The 22634-nt window shown below is 51.7% G+C and overlaps 1 protein-coding gene across 3 annotated transcripts in view; it reads right to left on the reverse strand.

Moving 5' to 3' along the window:
* Ppara (peroxisome proliferator activated receptor alpha) overlaps positions 1–18338 on the reverse strand; it is a 61619-nt gene extending 43281 nt beyond the window's left edge. For 2 of the 3 annotated variants that reach the window (XM_026394329.2, XM_026394332.2), the window contains exons 1-2: positions 18208–18338; positions 17007–17088 (exon numbers count right to left, since the gene is read on the reverse strand). The gene's annotated coding sequence lies outside the window, so the exon portion shown is untranslated. Of the gene's footprint in view, positions 1–17006; positions 17089–17617; positions 18124–18207 lie in introns of those variants that run through there. The other variant, XM_026394330.2, reaches the window with a different exon arrangement.
* Positions 18339–22634: the final 4296 nt, after the last annotated feature.

Raw genomic sequence — 22634 nt, forward strand, 5'->3', positions numbered from 1 at the left:
GATAATGTTTTCTTTTTTAAAAATCATTTTTCCTCTCTGTGCTTCATTTTAAATAGTTCTTATTCCTATGCCTCAAGTTCATTGTTTTTCTTCTGCAATGCCTAATCTGCCATTAGTCCTCTGCAGTGTATTTTCATCTTGGACACTGCAGTTTTCATTGTGGATTTTGATTTGCATCTTCTGTTATATCTTCCATGTCTCCACTTAGCCTTGGGAGCCTGTGAGATACAATCATAGCTACTGTAATGTATTTGTCTGCTAAACCTGGTACTTCATTCTGGGTCAGTTTCAATTCATGGATTTTCTTTCTCATGATGGATCCTCTCTTCCTGCTCCTTTATATGTCTAGCGATCTTTGATTGACACCAGATATTTTCATTTTACCTTGTTCAGTGCTGGATAGCTTTGTATTCCTATAAATATTCTTGAGCTTGGTTCAGAGCTGCAGTGAAATTGCTTGGAAAACTTCTGATCCTCTTGTGCCTTCCTTTTGAGATGCATTAGGCAGGACCATGGTTGTGTGGTCCAGTGTGATCATCCCCCTGCCGGGGCAGGATCTTCTCAGGGCTCTGATTCCCGCTGAAGTGCGAGGGCTTCAGGGCTGGTGGGTGGAACAGGCATGGCTCCCAGTCCTGTGTGAGCACCAGGCACTGTTCCTGGCCCAGAGCAAGGGTTGGGCACCGTTCCCTCTGATCCTCTCAGATGGTTCTTTTCCTGGCCTCAAGCATTTCTGTTCACCTGCATCCCAAAGTCCCCTGGCAGCTCTCTGGATCCCTCGCTGCACAGCTTTCTCCTCCTGCACTTTGACAGGGACACTCTAGACAAGTTGGTCCCTTCTGGCTCCCAGTTTTATCTCCTCAAAAGGGACTCTGCCAAGCTTTGCCTGGGTGGCTCCTCCCTGCACTGCAGCCAGGACCCTCTTCTCTCTCCCAGCTGTTGGTGCCCTCACTGCTGATGCCCAGCATCCTGGAAGGGACTGCTCCCTGATGGTCTGGAGTCTTGACTCTTGGTTTCTTCCACCCTGAATGAAGGGGCCAGTCTCCCCTGTCCTCAGTGCAAGGGACTGAACGGAGCCACACATGCCAGCCAAGGGCTCCAGCACATCCCCAGCCCATTTTATCTTGAGACAGAGAGTTACTCAGCTGCCCAGGCTGGTCTTGAGCTTTGTGATCCTCCCGCCTCAGCCTCCCGAGGAGCTGGGGTTGAGGGGTGCACCACCACGTTTGGCAGAACTCAACATCCTCACACATAGAGGAGAGGCAGCTTACCAGGTCACAACCAGGATCTCTCAATCTCTAAACATCCATGTTCCCCTGTGTTAAACAGGAGTATCTTATAATCTCCTTTAATACGGTTCAGATTTGCAAGGCAAATTAGCTATTAATTTATATTTTAACAATTTTATTCACTCCTTAAAGATCCTAATAAACCTTCTTGGGCATACACCTGAGTTTGGGGGGTTCTGGGTATTGAACCAAGGACCACTAGCCACTGAACTACACCTCTAGCCCTTTAGATTTCTTTTGAGACAGGGTCATGCTAAATCACTGAGGCTGGCCTCCACCTTGCCATCCTCTTGCCTCCACCTCCCCAGGTGCTGGGATTATAGGCATGTGCCAACACACCTGGCTTGAGATTCTCATACAGCTCTTTGGGCATGTACCTGAGAGCCTGACACAGGTCCTCGTATATAGACCCAAGGGTGTGATGGACCCTGTTCTCCTCACAAATACTCAAATCCCTCTTTTAACTCAGCCTTGGGTTTCATCCCCAAACCTGTTCATTTTGAATCTTGGAGAATCTCATGCTATCAAGTCTTCATGTAAAATAGTTTTTATAGTTCTGACATTAATGTTAGAATTACTGAAAGACCAACAACACAGGAAGGAAGAACACCTGTAGGCTATTGAAGAGATTATTCTCTAAAGTACAGAACTCAAGGGACTAGCCAATGTAAGTGGACCGTACAGCAGGCGAACCTGATGACCCTAACTGGCCCTGACAGTTCCCTCTGACACCCAACAGTCACCCGACAGTAAGTCAGCATGCCTGCAGAAGGTCTAAGAGACCAGTACAGCGCAGGGCTAAGTGACGCCAGAACCTTCCACCTGCTCTCATCTGAGTATTGGCAGGAAGGAACGTGGGACAGGACAGGCCCTCCGGACGCCAGTGAGGCAGCCTCTCAGAAAACGGACTGGGCAGTCTGCTGGCTACTGCACTCCCAGGCAGTCACCCCAGTGAAACGAAAACTCACATTCAATGAAAACCTGCCTGCAAGCCAAGAGCATGAACGAGAGAGGAAAGCACAGCTCGGACATCAGCAACTCAGCAAGACCCTGTCTCTAAAAAAGGTATTTTTTTTTTTTTTAAAAAAAGGGCTGGGGATGTGGCTCAATGGTAAAGCACCAGTGGGTTCAATCCCTGGTTCCAACAACAAGAACAAATAAAACAAGGGTCGGTGAAAGGGGTGCAGGTCAGGCCCCTCACACTGCCCATGTGAGTGAAATGGGCAGCCTCTTGGAAAACGATTTGGAGGTTATCAAACAATTAAACACAGTTATCCGGTGACCCAGCAGTTCCACTCCAGGAGAAATGTAAACATACATCCACACAGACCCGTGTGCCTGTGCCACAGCCACGGTATTCGCGACAGCCCAGAAGTCAGAGCCAAACGTCCACCAGCTGACAAATGGTTGAAAGACTGGAATATCTCTTCAATAAGCAATGAACCACGGAGGCCATGCCCAGCTCGGCCATCCTCAAAGACTCGGCTCTAGGTGGAGGAAGGCCCTCACCGGCCTCCTGTCTGACTGCGTTTACACCAAGTGTCCCCAGGAGGAGAGGACATGGGAAGGGGATCCGAGCTTGCCTGGGGCTGGCAGCAGGGGGCGCTGGAGACCCTGGACAGGATTACAAATGGCTCAGGGTTTCCTTCAGGGCTGACAAAAATCTTCTGAAACGAGACTGTGAGACATCAACACAGCACTGCGAGTCCCTGAGACACACGGAATAGCACGTTTTAAATCTGTGCTGTGTAGTCACGTAGGGTACATCTCAACAGAGCCACTGAAACACAACACTGGGGCACGAATTGATCATAACAGCCCTAAAGCAGAAGCCACCTAGGTGTGCCGCCCTGGCCGGTGACTTGGTAGTAAAGGAAAGGAGCTGTGGACACTCCCAACCCCAGGGTCCCAGCCACAGTGCAGGACACTGCAGACCCCGCCTGGCCCTGACCTCACCATTTCACCATCTGCTCCCACAGTGGACGTGAGAACCCGGGGTCTGAGGGTGAGCGGTGGTCCCACCCTGCACAGGAGCTGTGGTTGCCAACACCCGCTTACACACCAGAGCACGCGCAGATTTCAGTCCCCTCAGGGAGACTCTGACCTCAAATCTAGGATTCAAATTCACGTCTGGCAAGTGAACCCAACAGCATCCCCAAGGGTGTTCCCCCGCCACCCCCCGACCCCCGTTTGGAGTCCAGCTGGGGGCTGGGTGCGTTTGCTGCCATTTCCCCTCCCTCCGGCCCATTCCCAGGGCTTCTCTTTGTCTTCTGGGATGATGGCCTTCTTAGGACGCCGTCTCCAGCTCTCTGCCTGTTAATGGAGGAGGCAGAAGCTGCTTTAATGCCGACCAGTAGGAGCCCCTCACGGTGGCAGGTGGGAATGAGAATCCACATCGGGGGAACCTGTCACCGGAGGCACCTTGTGTCCCACGTGGCAAATACAAGAAACCCACAGTGTGACTGTTCTGGCCATCTCCAACTGAGAGGGCAGAAAGAAGGTGGCGTCCCCCATGACATCGCTGGAAGCTGTTCCATGTCACCTGAACATTTAGCAAATGCCAGTCACTGGGGCCTCCTTCCACAGCTGAGTGCAGGACCAGCCCTTTCCTAAGGAAACTGGGACAGTTCAATTCAGGGAACACCAAGGGGACAGAAGCAAGCTGCTCTTAAAAATGGAACTTTCTGCTATTAATCAAAGTTTCGCATAAAAATAAGAGAAACAGGGAACCTGCTAAGGGTCTATTCTCCAGGCACAGAGAGGGTCACTGATTATGGGACTGCCCGGGCCAAACACCAGAGCATGCTGGGAAACTGTGGAAGTGAGGGCTTCCTGCAGCCACCCTGCGCCCCTGCCCTGCCAGCAAGCGGGAATGTCCAGACCGCACAGCTGCCCGCAGACTGGGTCCGACACGCCCTGATGCAAGCTTGTCTTTCATGTCTTCACAGAGCTGCTGTTTCCCGTCACTTGCAATCGGGTTTTCTTGTTTGCTATTTGTTCTGAGTGATTATTTCCCTTTTCAATGACCATCATCCGTCCCTCAGGGGCACCTTGGCTCAGGGGTCACCTGCTCCCACCCAGCTCCAGCCACAGCCTCTCCCCACTCTCTACCTCCGTCAGGGTGCAGGGCCCGTTCCTGCTGGGTTCATGGTCCTGAGGGAGAGCCCTGACTTGCCCCCACCCCTGCTGAGGGACTCACTGAGCAGCCTCCTCCCAGGTACTGGGTTTGCAGGTAGGGAAAGAGACCAGGGGCAGGTACCACTCAAGGCCACATGGTCACATTTTTTAAAGGGGCCACACTCCCTTTTCAAAATAGAATGTAGAAACTGCTTTAATGGTACTGGCAGTAACTCAGGTCCAAGGTCAAGTTCTCCCTGCCCCCGTGGTGGAGAACCTTCTCATACACAAGCCCCTCGCTGCTGGGCTGACTCTCCAGGCTTTGTCAGCTCCTTTAGCCTTGTAAGTGACCTACAGCTCTGCCCTTGGCCCTGACCTGCCAGAGGGAGCCTCTTACCAGCTAAATTGGAGCTGTCCCAGCCCCACTCAGAAGCCCTGGTCTGCTCATACACAGAGCGCAAAGCAGGCTTCCAGGGACCTGATGCCACCTTCTCTTGGGACCTCATGTCCTCCCACCCCGGACATTCCTCCAGTCACACTTCCTTGCTGCTCCTCACTGGCCCAGCCAGCTGCTGCTCTGCCAGGACACCGGGTCTCACTCTGCCCAGCAGCACCTGCTCCCGAGTCCTTCCTCCTCCCTGAGGTCCACCTGCCCAGCCCGGGGGTCCTCACCCCACCCATATCTGCTCTGTGCTTGCCCTTCCCGCTGTACCTGGCAGCTTCTAACACACCAGGTCACAAACTCAGCCACCTTGAAGACGATCTGGCTTCCTCTCTGAGAACAGAGATTTTGCACATGGGGCTCACTGATGTATCCCTAGTGCTTAAGAGTGGAGCCTGGCACAGGGAAGGAGCTCTCTAAACATTTGATGACGTTTGATCCCAAGTGAGCGCATCTTCTCTTTACTTCCCTCTGCAAACCCTGTACTCTGACCAAAATAAACTACTCAGCATTTTCCAGACCCACCTCACGTTCCCCAGCCTCCATCCTCCGTCCTGTTCCTTCCACCTGAAGTACCCCACCCTACACTCACACATTTGAGCAGAGCTCAAGTATCTCTTCTTTGAGAGCCTCCTGGACCCCCTGGGGTGAAGGGCCACATCCACCTCTACATCGCCACAACTCAGGTCGTAGGCACTGAGCTGTACCTTGAGCAGAGCTCTCCTCTGTCCCTCCTCCCCTACACAGGCAGGTGTTCACTAAAAACTTAATGAGCTAGTGGAACACTGGTGCTATATTCTGGACATTGTTTCCTCTCTTATAAAAAACTCATTTTAGCAATGAGCCTATGAAAGGAGCTTACCCAGGGGACACGGCCAGTGTTTGGGGAACAGAGTTGATCGTAGGACAAACTCTTTTCTAAAGAAATAAGGATAAATACAACTTTAAAGTGTTAAGAACACCAAGCCAACAGAAGCCAGCTATTTACAAACCATGTGGGATTCTCTGCTATGAAGTTCCTAAAGTGCATCCTGAAACCACCTAAAAGGAGAGCACATGGGGGCTCCTAGTCACTGAGAATGTCTGTAATGTCTGTAACAAGCTCTGTAGAGTCTACATTGTCCCATTAAACACAGTCAGGACACGTTTGCAGGCTTGGTGTCGGATGTCAGTATCCTTACATAGCAAACAAGGCTCTTCTAAAGAGTTAACTGACTCCTTTCCAATACTGAGTGTCCCTTCCATGAACATGGTACATCCATCTGTTTACTGGAGCTATATTTAACTTCTCCCAATAATATAATCAGAATTCTGAGTAGAAGTCTTGCATCTATTTTAAAATTTATATCTAGGTACATGATATACATATTTAATTTAGTTTTAATTAGTAGACTGTTATTATATAGTAGTTTAAGCTTTAGAGAGAAATTAAGAAGCAAGTGCAGAGAGTTTCACCCCCTCCATGGTTTCCCTATTGTCAACATCTGGCGTGGGTGAGGTACATTTGTTACCACTGGTGAGCCAATGCTGATATATTATTAGCTAAAGTCCATAATTCTCATTACTGTTCATTCTTTGTGGGTGTACATTCCACAGGTTTTGGCAAATGTATAGAACAGCAATTACCACCATTATAGTATCCTACAGAGTCGTCCTACTGCCCTAAAAATGCCCTGCGCTCCACCTACTCAATTTTCCCCCCCTAACCTTGAGCCCCTGGCAACTACTGATCTTTTTACAGGCTCCATGATTTTGCCTTTTCTATAATGTCATACAGTTGTGAGATCATACAGGATGGAGTTTTTCAGGTATACAACATGCTTGATGATAATATAACTGGTATTGTTTGCCAACATGTTTTCCAAAGTGGCTGCTGCATTCCCATCAGCAGCATACGTGAGTCCTGTTCCATGTCCTAACACATGTGGTCAGTATGCTGAGTTTCAGCTGCTGCAGGGAGCATATAGTGATATCTTTATTAACAGTGATATCTACTACTATTAATTTACATTTCTCTAATGTCCTTTTTTATCTGCTTACTTGCCATCCATTTAAATGTGCCCTTTATTGATGAGCTACTTCAAAGATTTTCTCCATTTTTAATTGGGTTGTTTGTTGTCTTCTTACTGGATTGTAAGAGCTCTCTGTATATTCCAGATCCGTCTTTCTTTAGATATACATTTTGTAAGTATTTTCTTTGAGCCTGTGGCTTGACTCTTCATTTCCTTACATATCTTTTGATAAGAAAAAGTTTATAATTTTATAATAATAATTTTTTCTTTTATGGTTCATGCTTTTTGAATCATATTTAAAAAAATCTTTGGCAAACTCCAAATCCCTATGACTTTTCCCTATGCTTTTTTCTGGAATTTCTATGGTTTTTAAATCTTAAAATTACATCTATGACCCATTTCAATAACACAATAATATATGATAATATCATGTTATATTAACAATAAATACTATTTGGCTTGTGGTATGAGGTGAGGGTTGAGGTTCCTTCTTTTGCATATGGTCATCTAATTGTTACAGCGCTGTTTGCAGAAAGATGGCCTTTTCCCCACAGAAAAGACTTGGCACCTGACCTGACATCGATGGTCCACATACGCATGGGTCCATTTCTGGACTTCTTATTCTGTTCCATCCATCTGACTTTTTTCTTATCAATGGTGCCATATTGTCTTGATTCCTGTGGCTCTATAATAATTCTTGAAATCAGGTGGTCTACATGTCCAGCTATGTTGTTCCTTTTCAAAGTTGTCTTAGTCACCACAGGCCCTTTGTATTTCTGTAGAGTTCAGAACTAGCTTGTCAAATGCCACAATTGGGCATTTTGCGATCTGCTTTTGACTGTACTGAGTCTGTAGGGCATCCTGGGAAGGACTTCTGAGTCTTCTGATTTAAGAGGATTGTTATAACTCACTCTTTATTAAGGTCTTTTAAAATTTCTCTCAACAGAATTTTGTAGATTTCAGTGAACATGATTCACACATTTTGTCCTGAAGCATTTTGTAATTTCAATGCTGGATTACACTAACCTATTCCTGGAGTAAACCCAACTTGCAGCACACAGAAGAATCTTTTCAAGGTCTTGTCAGTCAGCTCTCACTGTGATGAAAATATCTGAGAAATCAACTTATTTTGGCTGGTGGTTCCAGAGGTTTCAGTCCGTGTTTGACTGGCCGCAGTGCTCTGCGTTGGAACCGAGGCAGAGCCATGGCGGGAAGTGGTTGGTAGAACACAGCTGCTCCCTCACGGCAGCCGGGGAGCAAAAGGACAAGGGGGTTAGGGGACAAGGCGCCCTTCAGAGGCACAGCCCTTGACCCACCCCTTCCAACGAGGCCCAGCTCCTACAGCTTCCACCACCTTCCGATACTGCAGCAGGGGGACACCCGCCCTTCAACACACGAGCCTTTGGAGACGGTCCAGATCCGACCATCAAAGCTGCGCTGGGGCCTTCATTGTCTGGCTCAGGGGTTAGCTCCGATGCTCCTTCTGTGAAGGTAATGCCTTTGCTTCTTTTCTCTTAGCTTCTTTTAAGATAACGTTTTGTCTTTATTTCTTAAGGAGTTTTACTGTGGTGTAAACATATATATGTAAATCCTGCTTGGGGTTCTCTAGGCTTCTTGGACTTGCGACGTGTCTTTCCTCATCACTCACCATTCACCCCCACCAGGCTCAGTTACACTCACTACATCCTTTGTATTTCCAGTCCTTCATCTCTTCGTGCTTCACTTTGGCTACTTTCTTCTGATCTATCTTATCATTCACCAATTCTTTCTTCGGTGGTGTCTATTCTGCTGTTATAGCTATCTATAGAGTATGTAATTTCACTTTGTGTATCTTTTAGGTTTGCAACTAAAAATGGTTACTTTCAAATCAATGTCCTTTTTGGGAATGTGATTTCTAATGCACTATCAAAATGATCAATTTTGTCTTCCACCTTCTTGAACACAGGAAGAAGGTCAAAGTTTATGTCTTGTAAGTCTAATGCTGAGAGTCATGGGAGTCTGTTTCTATCATCTGTTGTTTCTACTGATTCATGAGGCTTCTCTCACCTGCTCGGTCAGTTTTGTGCTGTTGCCGTTACTAGAAAGCCTTGACGCACGTGGTAGTGTAAGACCACAGAAGGGTCATGCAAGCTGAAATGGTGCAAAGCAATTTTAATAACCCATGAGAACAATCACACTTGTCCTGTGACTTTTAAATTTTTTGTCAGCATATGAAAACCATCTCTGGCTATGAGTTGTAAACACACAGGGAAACTTTTTTAAAGACAGTAAAACTAGTGTTTGTTTAGCACTGTAATGTAACAGGTAAGAAACCACAGTGAGAACTACGATGCCTACTTTTCTGTAAGAACCTTCCGGAGGCAGCGTGAGTGCACTGGTCTGCTTTGTGGCACTGTGTATGGAGCCTGGGAGACTGACACAGGCAGCCCCGAGAGGGGACACTAGTCTAGATTCTTGGGGTGGGCCCATAGACTCCCCTGAGCTCTTAGCAGCTGACAACCTTTGCTGGCAGAAGGGGTGGCGGGAGTGACCAGGCAAAGGGGGGTAGGGCGAAGGAAGCCAGGGCACTCGCACGCCACTGAGTCTGACCGAGGAGGGAGCCACAGCCGGGGAACATGCTGGCCCCTAGAAGCTGAGCACAACCCTTGGCTAACAGGCAGCAAGGGGCCGGGGCCAGATGGGCTTTTCAAACCTCACGAAATTGTGTACAAAGAGGAAGGATTTGACTGTATGCAAACTGCATCTCAATAAATCAAATATAAGAACAAAGCCAAACACCTCCCCTCTGCTGCCTGGCTTCCAGGGAGTCTCCTACAAAGTGAGAGCTTGCTATGGAAGGCCCCCCCACACCACACACCCCAGAGCAGGTGACTGGGCTGTGTGTCCAGGGCGTCAGGAGGCCAGCTTGCTCCCACCTGACATGACAGGGTTTGTGGCCCCGGGGTCTCCTCAGCCCTGGCAGGCAAAGCGAGAGGCAGCCTGCACGAGAAGGCCTCCGTGCCAGGCTTCCTGCTGGCCTCTGCAGGGAGTCCTCACCTCATTCACGCCTTTCACTGAAGGGTGCCAGGCCCAGGCCCAGGCCCGCAGCCCGCCCTGCCCCGACCGGGTGGAAGCCAGCCCTCGGCTCTCGGCTCTCGGGAGCTGCAGACACACAGCACGAGGGCCGCATGGGCTTGCTGACTTTTCACGCTGGACCTGTGGGCGACCCAGCGAGGCAGACGCTGTGACTAAGCGACGTGGCTTCCTGAATGCAGGCCCTCAGGGTCCTGTGAGGATTAATGGTCACCAGAGATTAGATCCTGCTGACCGATGTGGGTCAAGAGGGGTTTACCCGGGACATTTAATGCCTTTAAGATAATAATCAGAAGAATTAAAATGGGTTCTGAAGATTCTTGGAGAATTTTATGTCTTTCTTCTCCCTCAACTTAATTCCTTTAGCGAGAAGCAATTCCAAATTTTGAGGACAAACACGTACTGAGCTGCGCTGGATCCCTGTAAATCCTTCGTGCCTCCCTGGCCACTCACGTGACCCTTGGTCCAGCTCTTCACATGCTGCAGGTCGTGCGCTTCCCCACTGCCCCTCCCGGCAGCCCCGCTGCACTCACCGTGTCCTGCAGAGCCCCCTGCTCCCCCAGCACCTAGGACAGCGCTGGCACTGCTGACGTCCAGAAAACACCCGAAATGCAATGAACGAACTTGGGAATAAATGACGGGCAAGCTTCACAAACAGCCGTGGAGTGAAGGCACCCATGTCAAAGCAGACAGACGCAGAGCGCCACGGGGCACGTGCCCCACGGGATTCCTGGATGTAGCGTGGGAAGACCCAGGAAGGCACTGGACCTAGCCCATGTGAGGCCAGCTGAGAACGCCACCTGAGTCTGAGAGCCCCAAAGGTGGCAAGGATCCTGTCCCTTGTGCTGCCCCGGAGGCCCCCACTCCAGCCCAGCTGGGGCCAGTTACTGAGCCAGGGAAGGGACACCAGAGTCAGGGCAGCTCAGACAGACCCAAGGAGTTGGAGTGTCCTGGGGAAGGTGGAGGCGACGCCTGAAGGCAGAGGGTGATGGACTTGGAGCCCAGCAGAGCAGTAGCCAAGGGCAGGGGTCTCGTGGGAGGCAGAGGGGCAGCCAGGCCGGGGCAGGGAGGACACAGCAGTGTGCAAGAAGGGGGACGCCCTCCGGCCTGTCTTCCTGAGGAGGCACACGCGCAGAATCAGGAAGTACACATCTGCTTCCTGGCCCCGCAGCAACTCACCTCCGGGTGGCAGTGGGACACGGGGTGGCCCTCAGGGTGACTGGAGGGTGGACATGTTACACCGAGGCGGCAGCTTCGTGTTTCCGACTTCTCTGAGGTCTGAGTGTTTACTCCCCTCCTGTCTTTCAGAGCTTTCATTCTTGTAGAGTCGGTACCAAACCCAACATGATGGGGTGATTTTCTGAAATACCTTTCACAAAGTGCCTTCTCCTGCTAAGAAAGCCCACATTTAAACTCATCCGTTCCCAGCGGGTGACCTCGCAGCCCTAGCTTCTGTGCTCTTCTCAGGAGTCAGGGAAGCTCTGGCGGGATTCTTTTTCTGAAGTCCTAGTTCCCTAAGTCTGTGCCTCTGTTATTATTCAGATTATCAGCTGCCCTTGAGGGTGGTTAAATATTCACCTTCACTTAGACTTCTGCCCCAGACACCAAAAGATAACCTGGTTGGATTCACCCAGAGAACAGAGCAGGCGAAGCTCCGAGGGGAAGAAAGGTGCACTGTTTCTCTCTTCTTACGTTGGCCTCCGTCAACAGCCTCACTCTGTCCACACTCAAAGCCAGGGGCTTTGGAAGAGCTGCCACCACTCTTGATGGAGAGCTGTCCATGCAAAGCTTTCTCCTGACTCCAGCTGCCATTCCCTTGGCCAGGAACTGGGACCCCTGGGGTTCCCACGCCAGCTCAGACCACACTCACATCCTTCCCTGGCCATTCCAAGCAGGGCTTCCGACCTACCCTTCCTCCACCACCGTGATGGATCCGCCCTTCACCCCTGGACTCCTGAGTGGGCACTCCCTGTACCCCACGTCTACAATGCTTTTTGCTTCCCTCCCCACCTTCCTGTCATCTCTGGTCACAGAGGTCTCCTAACTCCACCAGTCAAGCTCCCTCTCCAGGGACAGGGGCTTTGGCTGCGTCCAGAAGCCCCCACCACTTTCTCTGGCGGTGCCTCTCCCTGTCCGAAGCCCTCCTCTGGACGCGGGCTCCAGCGCAGGTGGGCTGCGCATCTGTGCATTGGCTTTTCCAACTGCTGGCCTCTTTCAGGACTTGTCACCAAGTATCCTCACAGAGGAGGTTGCCTTTATGTCTCAAAAATGGCAGCGACAGAATGTCTTCCTTTCTGGAAAACGCTCTCGACAAGACAAGCGAGGTTTTCAAAGGACAGGAGAACAAGGGTCACGTTTTGAACTTTTGGACAGCCAGTCAGGGAAGGTGAGCCAAAGTTCCCTTGCCTATATCTGGTGACAGGTTTTGTAACATTTTTCAAAGTGGGGGAAAGGCAATATAGTACTTAGGCAAAATACTCTCCCTCATAAACTGCAGCCAGGTGCAGTGGCCACACCTGTAAGCCCAGCAACTCAGGAGGCTGAGGCAGGAGGATGGCAAGTTCAAGACCAGCCTCAGCAGCTTAGTGAGACCCTGTCTCAAAATGAAAAAATAAAAAGGGCTGGGAGTGTGGTAAAGCACCCCTGGGTTCTGTCCCCAGTAGCACAAAAATCAAGCAAATAAATAGACGGATTGTAAAGTCCAAAGATATTGTAGCCACATCAAATACTGCCCTGTTTGTTTTTATTGTAAATAGCTTCCACATACTGAGAGATGAGTCCATCTGAACCAAATTTCAAAGTCCTCTGACCATTTTTTTTCTACAAACATCATTGATGTTAATCCCATCCCAACACACAGAAGGTGAGCAGGGAATCACCCGACACCGACTCAGTCACCAAGCTGTCCCGTGGAATGAGCTATAATCGAACTGCAGGAAAGAAGTTATCACATTTGCTCATAATTCTAGACAAAGGCTCCTACGGGGCTTGTGTTATTTTGCCCAGTAAAGAAAATTGCCAGAAAATGCATTTAAAAATTCTTCCAGGAAGCCGTCTCATAGTTCACATACAGGTGATAGAGAAAACTTCAGGTCACTTTCAGATCACGGAGACCAGCCTGGCCAGGGAGCAGTCCTGCCTGTCACAAGCCAGAGTGCTTCACAGTAAATGTGCCTTTCAGTGCGCCTCAGGCTGGCCACTGATTGGCGTGGTTCAGGAAGTCAAGCGGCCACGGGTCGACCGTTCTCCTGCTGATGCCTGGTGACTTGTCACCACCGTGTGGTTATCACAAAAGGACAGACTTGTTCAGTTACAGGGGCTGTAAGAGCGCCTGGGGCCCCCTCACTCTTGACCCTAACTTCAACTCGAATCACTCATAACCGGCTTCACAACCTCTGAGACAGTTCTGCATTCTATTCCTGACTCTTACAGTTCCAATTACGCTCTTTCAAAGATTTGCTTCTGGCCCCTAAAGTGTCAAGCACATGGATCAGATCAGACATTTTTATTGCTCTTTATTTGCAAATTTATTAAAATAGAGCCAAATAAAAAACAGAGGCAGGCTGCACCGGAAACATCTGATCACTGTTTTCTCAAATCTCTCGCAGGAATCTCCCAGTATTCCCACACTTCCCAACTCACCAAGGTATCCCTTTCCTACTGCGTTGGTTGTTTGGCATTTGAATCCATGATCTTACAGGAAAAAAAATAGCATTTTATTTAAACAGATCCTCAAGCCACTTCATAAGTCTATTTAATGTACAACACCTCCCAAACTTAGTGACCACTACAAACCGAAACACTTCAGCTGCAACTCTCCCAGCCCTGCTGCAATGGCAACTACATGAGGGAAGCTGGGAAATGCCAAGGGGTATCCCGCCGTGGAGGGACAGGATAAGCGGTCATCTGCAGGCTTGGAGCTGTGTGCACTACAGCTTAGGCGGCCCCCAGGAGCTTCCATGCACAGCTGACTACTGTGCTGATCACATAAGTTTTTGGGATTTAAATTCTATTAACCATTCACATATTCAATAAGCATTTACAAGCACCTACTGAGTGCACAGGACTAGCAGAGCAGTAACAAACAGGACACACTCTGCCCTCAGGGAGTCCGACCAGGCCGACAAGGAGCCTCAATGCTGGACAGCAGCTGGCTGTGCAGCCAGGGAGACTGCATGGAGACTGCATTTCAGCAGGGCCCTGCAGGACCAGGCACAATCTGTGGCACAATATAGACACACTGCAAGATACATTATTACCAAAACCTGGGGTCACATCCAAACTCAAAGCCAACAGGAACTTCTCAATGCTGACTTGGTTCTTACCAGTGGAGAATGTCCCTTTACCTCTACAAAATTGAAAACAAAAGTGTTTGGGGTATTTATGGGGCGGGGAAGTGTTTCTTTCCAGTAGTCTTTGAAAGATAACAAATTAATGGGAGCAAACCCAACTCAGGCAGCAGATCTGCTGGGTGAGAATGCATGCAGTGTCCTTCCTCCTCGGGACCTCCTGGGGTGGGCACAGTTTGGAGCCAGAGCTCATGAGCTTGGCAACACTCCAGAGTGGCCTGGAGGAGAATCCAGCTTCTGCTGAGAGGAGGTGGACAGAGGCCTTCACACCTGCAGGCAGAAGCCCATGGGCCGGAACCCAGGACTAACCTTTCCCACCCTCAACCTGTCTCCCTGGTGCCAACCAAAATGTACAGCTGGGCATGGTGGCGCATGCCTGTAGTCCCAGAGGCTTGGGAGGCGAAGGCAGGATGATCGTGAGTTCAAAGCCAGCCTCAGCAATTTAGCCAGGCGCAGAACAACTCAGTGAGACCCTGTCTCTAATAAATTACAAAATAGGTCTGGGGATGTGGCTCAGGGGTTGAGACCCCTGAGTTCAATCCCTTGTACCCAAAAACAAAAATTTAAAAAAATGTCCAAATACTTTTCTTTCCACCCTATATGGGTCTTAAAACAACTTGGGCGGGACTGGGGAGATGGCTCAGTTGGAATACTGCTTGCCTTGCATGCACAAGGCCCTGGGTTCAATCTCCAGATGAGCTGGCGAGGGTAAGGGCTGCAGCCTGTGACGGGCACTCTCTTTAGGCCCTCCAGGGTATCACTGCCAGGAGGTACAGAGTCATTAAGTGGTACAGAAGCAAAGAACACACCCCTTCAAACAAGAGCAAACCAGACTGGGTTCCTTCAGTCACCTGTAGAATAGGCTGCAAACACAGCCACAGCACGCAGGGCACTCCTCTCCAGAAGCAGCCCACGCATGCTAGCCCCCGAACAAGGCAGAGAAGAAGCAAGTTCCTTCACACACAGCCCACTGGATGCTAGGGCTTCTCCAGCGGGGTCTTACCTTAAACTATCTGGGCGCTGGGGATGTAGCTCAGGGCTGGAGTGTATGTTTAGCGCATGAGAGATCCTGGGTTCCATCCCCAGTACCCCCCCCCCAAAAAAAAAACTTAAACAAAATCTACCAAAATCCCCCCAACAAAAAAAAGAAACCCACAAATCTCTTATCACCAAGTTATAAATTTAAATTCTGTTCTTAATTTCCCTAGCCACATAGTCTAAAAGGTGATCTAGCTTGTTCTATGTATTTATAAGGCTGAAATAACAGCAAGTCTGTTCCACAGAAGTGATGCCATTTTATACAATGTCTACAAAACATTTGAAAAATGGACTTTATAGCAAGCACCAAAACCAGGTATAAAAGTGGAGAACCTCAATTCCAGAAAAGGACAACTCAACGGGCCGCGTCTTCTGTGTGTGGCGCAACACAATCAGGGTGGGCATGAAACAGTGATGCTGGTCACCCGAGACACTCACCCCCTGCCACCAAGAGCGCACCCACTCACACACCCGGACCACAGGAGAGCAAGGAGGGGAGGGAAGTTTGGCAAGTCTAAAATGCATTTACAGTAAGTAGAAACATTTTAGTGAACGTTTTAGAAAATGACTTAATATTTATTATAAAAACACTAATGCTCATAGCATGCAAGAAAAAGAGCACATGGAGCAAGATGTCACTAAGAGCAATATGTTACGGCCAACGGTGCTCCCCTCTCTGCACTCCAGTTTCTTCATCTTTTATATGATGAGAATTATCATTAGGTTTCTTTTCTATATTCCAGAGTGAAAATCAGCTTCATAAGCAGATGGACAGTTACACTGTTCATGATGGGTGCAGTGATCCCCAGCCGCTACTCAGTGAATGGGCATAGAGGGGACGAACTATGTGTGTGTCTGTGGACTGACTAAAGGTTGCTCTATCTAAACACAAAGGAATATTACATGGATATTTAAAAAGATAAAGCAGAAATACATTTTCTTTTTCACACAGAACTGTTTCTCTTAACCTAGTATTCAAAAAAGCAAGTTACAAAACTATAGAGAAAAAAAAACCTTTTCTATTCTCTGATTCTCTCACACATACATAAAACTTTTAACACTCTGTTTACAGGCTTGACAGATGTAAGCTAGTTAAAAAGAGCTGTTGTGGGATTGTGGCATGTCTTATATGTTTAAGATGTGGGGGGGAAAGGAAACATTTTTTTTTCTATTATCAATTAATTTACTTCTGCTTCGAAGCTGCACAAGATTTGCCAAGCCCATTGCCTCTTGTCTTTCATGGAGGGTGACCACCCAGATGTTCATCATCTGCTGTGTCCTGGGGTCATCCCTGCTGGGGCTGCTGGCAGTTCTGGCACCAACCCACCCGATCGACAAGCATCTGCTTAATGTTCAAAATGAAAACTGCTAGGAGACAGCACGCTGGTCTTAACTGGTTGGTGTCAATAACTCAAGTGATTGGTAAGTTATAACATTTCTCAAAGTTTCATTATCATTTTAAACTACACAAAACCAGTCTGTCACAAAGAAATGATGTTTCCAGTGCAATGACACAGTCATTCAGAGCCGAAAGGGAATCCGTGCACATTCCTCTTACTTTCCAAGCACTGAAAATGCATTTAACATTACATCAGAAAGTGCTGATTAACTCCCAAACTGCCAGTCTATCGTGCAAGGGAAACAAACACAAGATATTTCAGTCTGGAAGTAGTAAATTAAGCCTTTTTACCTGTGGTGACAGGTTCTTGGTTCTCAGCGTGTCTTGCCACACACTGTCGCTTTGCCGATCAGGTAGGGCCTTTAACTTCAACCTTGGCAGTGGGAAGACGGAGGAGGAAATGGTTACTATGTTTTCTGGATGCCCCCCAACTCTCCACCACCTTAGGAAAGTCACGGTGACCCTGCTTCTTGAAACGACATCGGGGTCATGGGGCAGTGCCCGGGAAAGCTCTGTGCCCTCCTCCCATAGCCAGTCCCTGGTTTCTTTGGGGGGTGAGGGTAGTGGCAGAGGTTGAGGTGGATATGCAAGCCATAGGGTTCCAGAGTGCCCCTCGGCGCCCCAAACATTACACAACCATGGAAGGAATCTAGACACGTGGGCACACCTCCCTCCTTTATGTTTAAGGAGAAAATAAATAAGCCAGCCAGCCTGGGGGAAAGCCCCGAGAGCTGCGTGTGGAGGTGGGCGTGGGCAAAGAGCTCTCCCGGCCCGGCCCGGCTCCCATCCCGGGCATCAATCTGTGAAGCTTCCCTGGAACCACGAGGGAAACCTGGGTGTGCGGTTTCGCAGTCGCCACCGTACCCCACAGAGCCTGCCCTAGGCTGCCCTGGGTTGCTCACTGCGTTCGGGAGCAAAGTGAGAACTGTTCGTCAAACGTGGTCCGCAGCTGGTGACAGTAATCGCGTTTGTGTCTCGTCGGGCAGCGGCCGCAGGGTGCACTAGCCCCAGGGTCGATCTATCTGGGCCTAGGGTTACCTTGCCTTGGGGATCCCTGGGGGGGGGGTGTCCCGGGAAACGCCCCCAAGCTGGTGACGCCCAAACTCCACCGCGCAGGGGGGAGGACAGGGCACGTCGGGATGTCCCCACCCGTGGGCCTTCCCTCCCAGGGTACAACCAGAGGACCCGGCGTCGCTGCGGTCCCCCGAACTCCGCGAAGCCCCCAGCCCCGACAGCTGCGGATGCGGGAGTTCAGAGCAGGCTCCCGGCGCTCCGAGAGAGACTGAGCACGGGACAGCCTCGTGGGCCCTGCACGCCCCGCAAAGTTCTCTGCGTGTGCCCTCGCCCCGCGTCCCAGGGTCTCTAGACCCGCGCCCCCAAGGTACGCGCATGCGCCGTCCGGCCCCTCCTTTGCCCTGTCCACCGCCCTCTTCGTCCTGGGGCCAGGGACGCCAGGGCCTCGACCTCCGCCCGCCCGCCTGCCCCTGGGCACCTGGGGCCGCGGTCCGCCGCCTGCCGGTCCACGGGGCTAGCGCACCGAGGGAGGCGGCGCCAGGCAGGGCGCAAGCGGCCGCCTCCACCCCGCCGCCCGCTGCCCCCGCCGTGGGGCCGCTGCGTCCCCGGCCCCTGCCCGGCGCCGCCTCCGCGCGACGGTGCCAGCCGCGCCCCCGTGACACGCACCGCCCCTCGGCCGTCCCCCACGGGTCCCGCCGCTTGGTGACCGCCCCGGAAGCCCCGCCCCGGGGCCCGAGCCTGGGCCCTGGGCTGGACACACCCCCGGACGGCGGCTCCTGATTGGCTGCTGCAGGGGAGGGGGCGGGCCGCTTTCAGCCTTGCCCTCTTCGAGTCGGGCGGCGGTGGCACCAAGGGGGAAACTGAGGCTGGGGAGGCCAAGGGACTGCCCAAGGTCACCGGCGAGGGAGAAGAGCGCTGCGATGGGTCGCTGCGTGCTCCTGGGCATCCGCGACCCCTCAGGCCCGCGCACCGGGAGGGGCTGAAGTTTAAATGTAGGGCAGGCGCGAGCCCGCGGGACCGGTGGCGGTTCCCGCCGGGCGCCCGTGCCACGCTGGCCAGGCCCGCCTCCCTTGGTGAGCCCCGCACCGTCCGTCTGCCTGACGAGCTGGTCTAGACGAGGAGCGGGTCTCTAACCTTGTTGGGCTGGGAGCCGGCGGGGAGGGAACCTTGTCCCGGAACCCCAGGATGCAAAATAGAGAGAACGCGAGCGCCAGCCGGGAGCACGCGCCAACAGGTGGCGGGGGTGCCAGGGCGGGTGTGGCGGGCGGGGGAAGAGAAGGTGAAGGGCAACGCGGACGGGCGTGGGGAGGCGCCGCAGGCTCCGACCCTCTGCCCCCGCCCCTCCCCGCCCCGCCCCGCCCCTGGCTGTCGGCGAGCCTTGCCGCCCCTCTCCGTGCGCTGGGGTGAGGGGCTGATTTGGTGCCCAGCCGAAGCGCTGGGGCTCTGCCAGCGCAAGGGGAGGTCGCGGCCCAGCAGCCAATCGCGAAGAGAAGGGGAGAGCGTTGCAAAGCCGCTTTGTTGGGACCGCACGGTCGGAACTCCCGGACGGAATGCACAAGCGTCAACGTGCCAGCGCAGGGTGCCCCTCCTTTGGGAACGAAATGTGTGCTATGCCAGGCCTCCTCTCTGCCCTCATCCTGCGTCTGCCACTATGTTATTTGTGGCGACGAGTGCACAGGAGAACCTAAAGGGAAGAAAACTTCAAACACAAGCCTCCATTACTCTGGAGGAACTGGAGATCAGGCCCTGCTGGGCCCTTTTACAAAGTTCCTCAACTCACCCTTGCTGATTAGTCCCATACCTGGGGTGAACTTTGCCCCACCCTCCAGACACCCACATAACCTTCGAGCTTGCCCACTGGCAAGCCCAACTTTTATTGCATATGCTAGCTAGTGATAGCTCATGTTTGTGTATCAGAGTTTGCAAAGTGGCCTGTACATGTTATATCCTGGATATCGGAGGTGGGCAGGCAGCAGCGTTGTCTATTTACCCAGCAAGTGGGAATGCTGTACCTGTTGTCCTGGCTGTACCAGTCAGGGAGGCCCCTGTGGAGCCCATGAGCTGCATCCTCATGAGGACCTCTGGACACAAAGATGGCATCTTACATCCCCCAGGTCCCCAGGCGCCAAGGAGAGAGAGTCTATGTGCCGGTGTGTTGGCTCTTTTTCTCAGATGGTCAACTAGGCAGTTGGAAAGAGCTAGCAAACATGTATGGACAAGGACCAAGGGTGTACAGGGCTCAACAGAGTGGTCATGTACACTCACCAGTCACAGAACATTTACATTCTTGGGTTCTTGGGGCTCCCAAGGTTTTAGGGAGGAAACATTTGGTTGTCACGTGCTCTCAGCCAGCCTTCCTGGGTTTCCTGAAGGAAGAGGGAAGCTCAGGGCTTCTCTTGTGGAGTAGCCTGGCCAGAACCAGCTCCATATCTGCTGTCTCTGGGGAACAGTGGGTTTCCTTAGAGAAACCACTTTCAGAGTATAGAGGTAAGAGACCTGTCACATGCAGAATGGGAGAAGCTGTCACAGAGGGCACAAGCCCTGCTTGAGGATGGCCCTCAACCCTTTCTTCTTTCAGTGTTGATGGGCATGGGCGCCAGAGGCTCTGCCTGCACAGAGGCCAACTAGGACTCGAGTTCTGGGACTTATAGGTGCACTGGAAATGTCTCTGGGCTCAAATGAGAATCCTCCTCCCTTGGAGCACATGTAGCTTGCTGTCCTGGCTTGTGTGCTGCCTCAGCCCCTTTTCACGTTTTTTAACCTTTAAGATGTTCCAAGAGGTCATCATGCCCACATTGCAGTAAGAAAAACGAGGGACCAAGAGTCCCCTGCTGCACCAGGTCATGCAGGACTGTTGAAAGGCCCAAGAGAAGGTAGGTCCTTAAAGCCACACCTGCTGCGTGCACCCACCTGCCAACCGCCAGGGCAGCAGGAGAATCTGGAAGCTGGAACACCCAGAAGAGGAGAGGAAGTACCCAGAGGGGGCCACTGCAGGGCCATGGGTGTGCCACTCTGAACAGGCAGCAGGTTAGACCCCAGACCTGGGAAGTGGGTGTCACCAGTCATCTGTGTCCAGACAGCGTGTGAGACTACTGCCTGCCCCTGCCCCAGTGAAGCTTGTCCCAAGGGTCTGGGGTTCAGGCTGTCTGTTTACCCTGCCGCTTAGGTAAGCCCTTTCCAGGAACCACCCAAGGCCTCTGAGGGTCACTGGCTTGCCCTCTGCTGATCTGCAGCCTCCTGTCGGGTTGGCTTTGTGTGGCCAGGGTGTTTAACCGGGGCAGTGGTCTCTGATCTCCTGGAAGCATGCCCTCAGATCAGGTGGTGGAAGTCCGTCAGGGCAGGGCAAATAGGGAGCTCCTGGTAGGTTGAGGCTGGACCTTGGTGAGGGCCAACCGTGGGCATGCTTGGCCGCCACCCTAGTACTGACATTCCAGGTAACAAAGTATTGTCCCGCTAACGTACAAAATTCACAATAGCCCCCAAAGACAGCTGGGTGCACCCCCATTTACAGATGAGGAAACCAAGGGCCAGGAATGACAGCACTTGGCCAAAGTCCCTAAGAGGAGCAGGAGACCTCTCAGTTCAAATCCACTCCGCCATCAGCATCAGCACCTGCCCTGGGTGCCCTGGGCTCGGCTGTCTGGTACTGAAGCCACCTACCCCCTGACATCTCGGCTGCTGGCAGACAATGGAAGCCTGGTGTTCAGAATCAGTCTGACCCCAGCTGCCCCAGGGGGTGGCAGCAGCATGTTTGGAAGCCCTGGCAGGAAAGAGGGGCTGTGCTGAAGGGGAGAGAGGGTGGGAATGATATAAGATAAGCAGAGGTGGGCAGGACCCTGGCCAGGCAGGGCCTTGTGCTTGGGTGGGGAGTGACGCTTTTTGTTCTGAGGGTTGTGGGACGCCTATCATGGAGGGTTGTAAGGAGGGGCATGACCTCATCCGGTTAGTAATAAATGATAACAGGTGCTTGTTAACCAATGGTCTTTTACCCAGGTGGTGGGTGAAGCTGCAGGCTCACTCTAGGTCTTCAGGCCCTTTGACAATTAACCTGACTCTGATCAAGGGTAACAGACTGGCCTGCTCACCTATAGGCCTTGGGAAGGCCAGCACAGCCCAGCCACAGCATCGCTGCCTCCCCAGAGACGATGCCTCCACAGCCAGCGCACAGGTTCTGCCCCCAGGTGGCTTAGGCAGCAGTGGCTGCTCCCTCTAGTCCAGAGGTTGGACCTGAAGCTTCTGGATCAGTGTGACCTCTAGTACCACGGGAGTCTCACTGCAAAGCATGGAGTATAGGTGGATTCATTCTAATCTGTGTGCTGCCGGCACTGCAGCACTCTGACCCAGGCAGGAGCTGGCCCTGAGCTGCCATGGGCAGGCAGGGGTGAGGGGAGGCAGAGACAGGCTTGGTGTGATGGCCACAGGTGCAAAGTACAGAGCTCCCCTTCCTCCCAGGCCGCGCTCACCAAGGTTTTAGTTAGATGCGGTCTGAAAATGTAAGTGGAAAATTCCAGAGATAAGCAATTCCTATATTTCAAACAACTTATATATTGTCACAATTGTTCTGTCCTGTTGTTAGTCTCTTACTGTGCCTAATTCATAAGCATGCCCGGATAGGAAAAACTATCTATGTGGTCTGGTGCTACTGAGGATCCAGGCACCCCCTGGGGTCTTGGGACAGATCGTCACAGATGGTGGGGGACCACTGTACCTGCAGGTATATATGCCTCTGCCTGGACACCCCCTTCCAGGTCCTCTAGGGAAATCAATAGGCCAGGCGTGGAGCTGGGCTCCAACAGACTAGACTCAAATCCTTGCTGTACCTTTTAGTTCCTCTCCCACCTCAAGCATTGGACTTGACTCCAGTCTGAGCCTCCTCATCCTCCAAGCAGGGCAGGGAGGCCTACC

This window comes from Urocitellus parryii, chromosome 5 (genome assembly GCF_045843805.1).
Source record: "Urocitellus parryii isolate mUroPar1 chromosome 5, mUroPar1.hap1, whole genome shotgun sequence".
Classification (NCBI taxonomy): domain Eukaryota; kingdom Metazoa; phylum Chordata; class Mammalia; order Rodentia; family Sciuridae; genus Urocitellus; species Urocitellus parryii.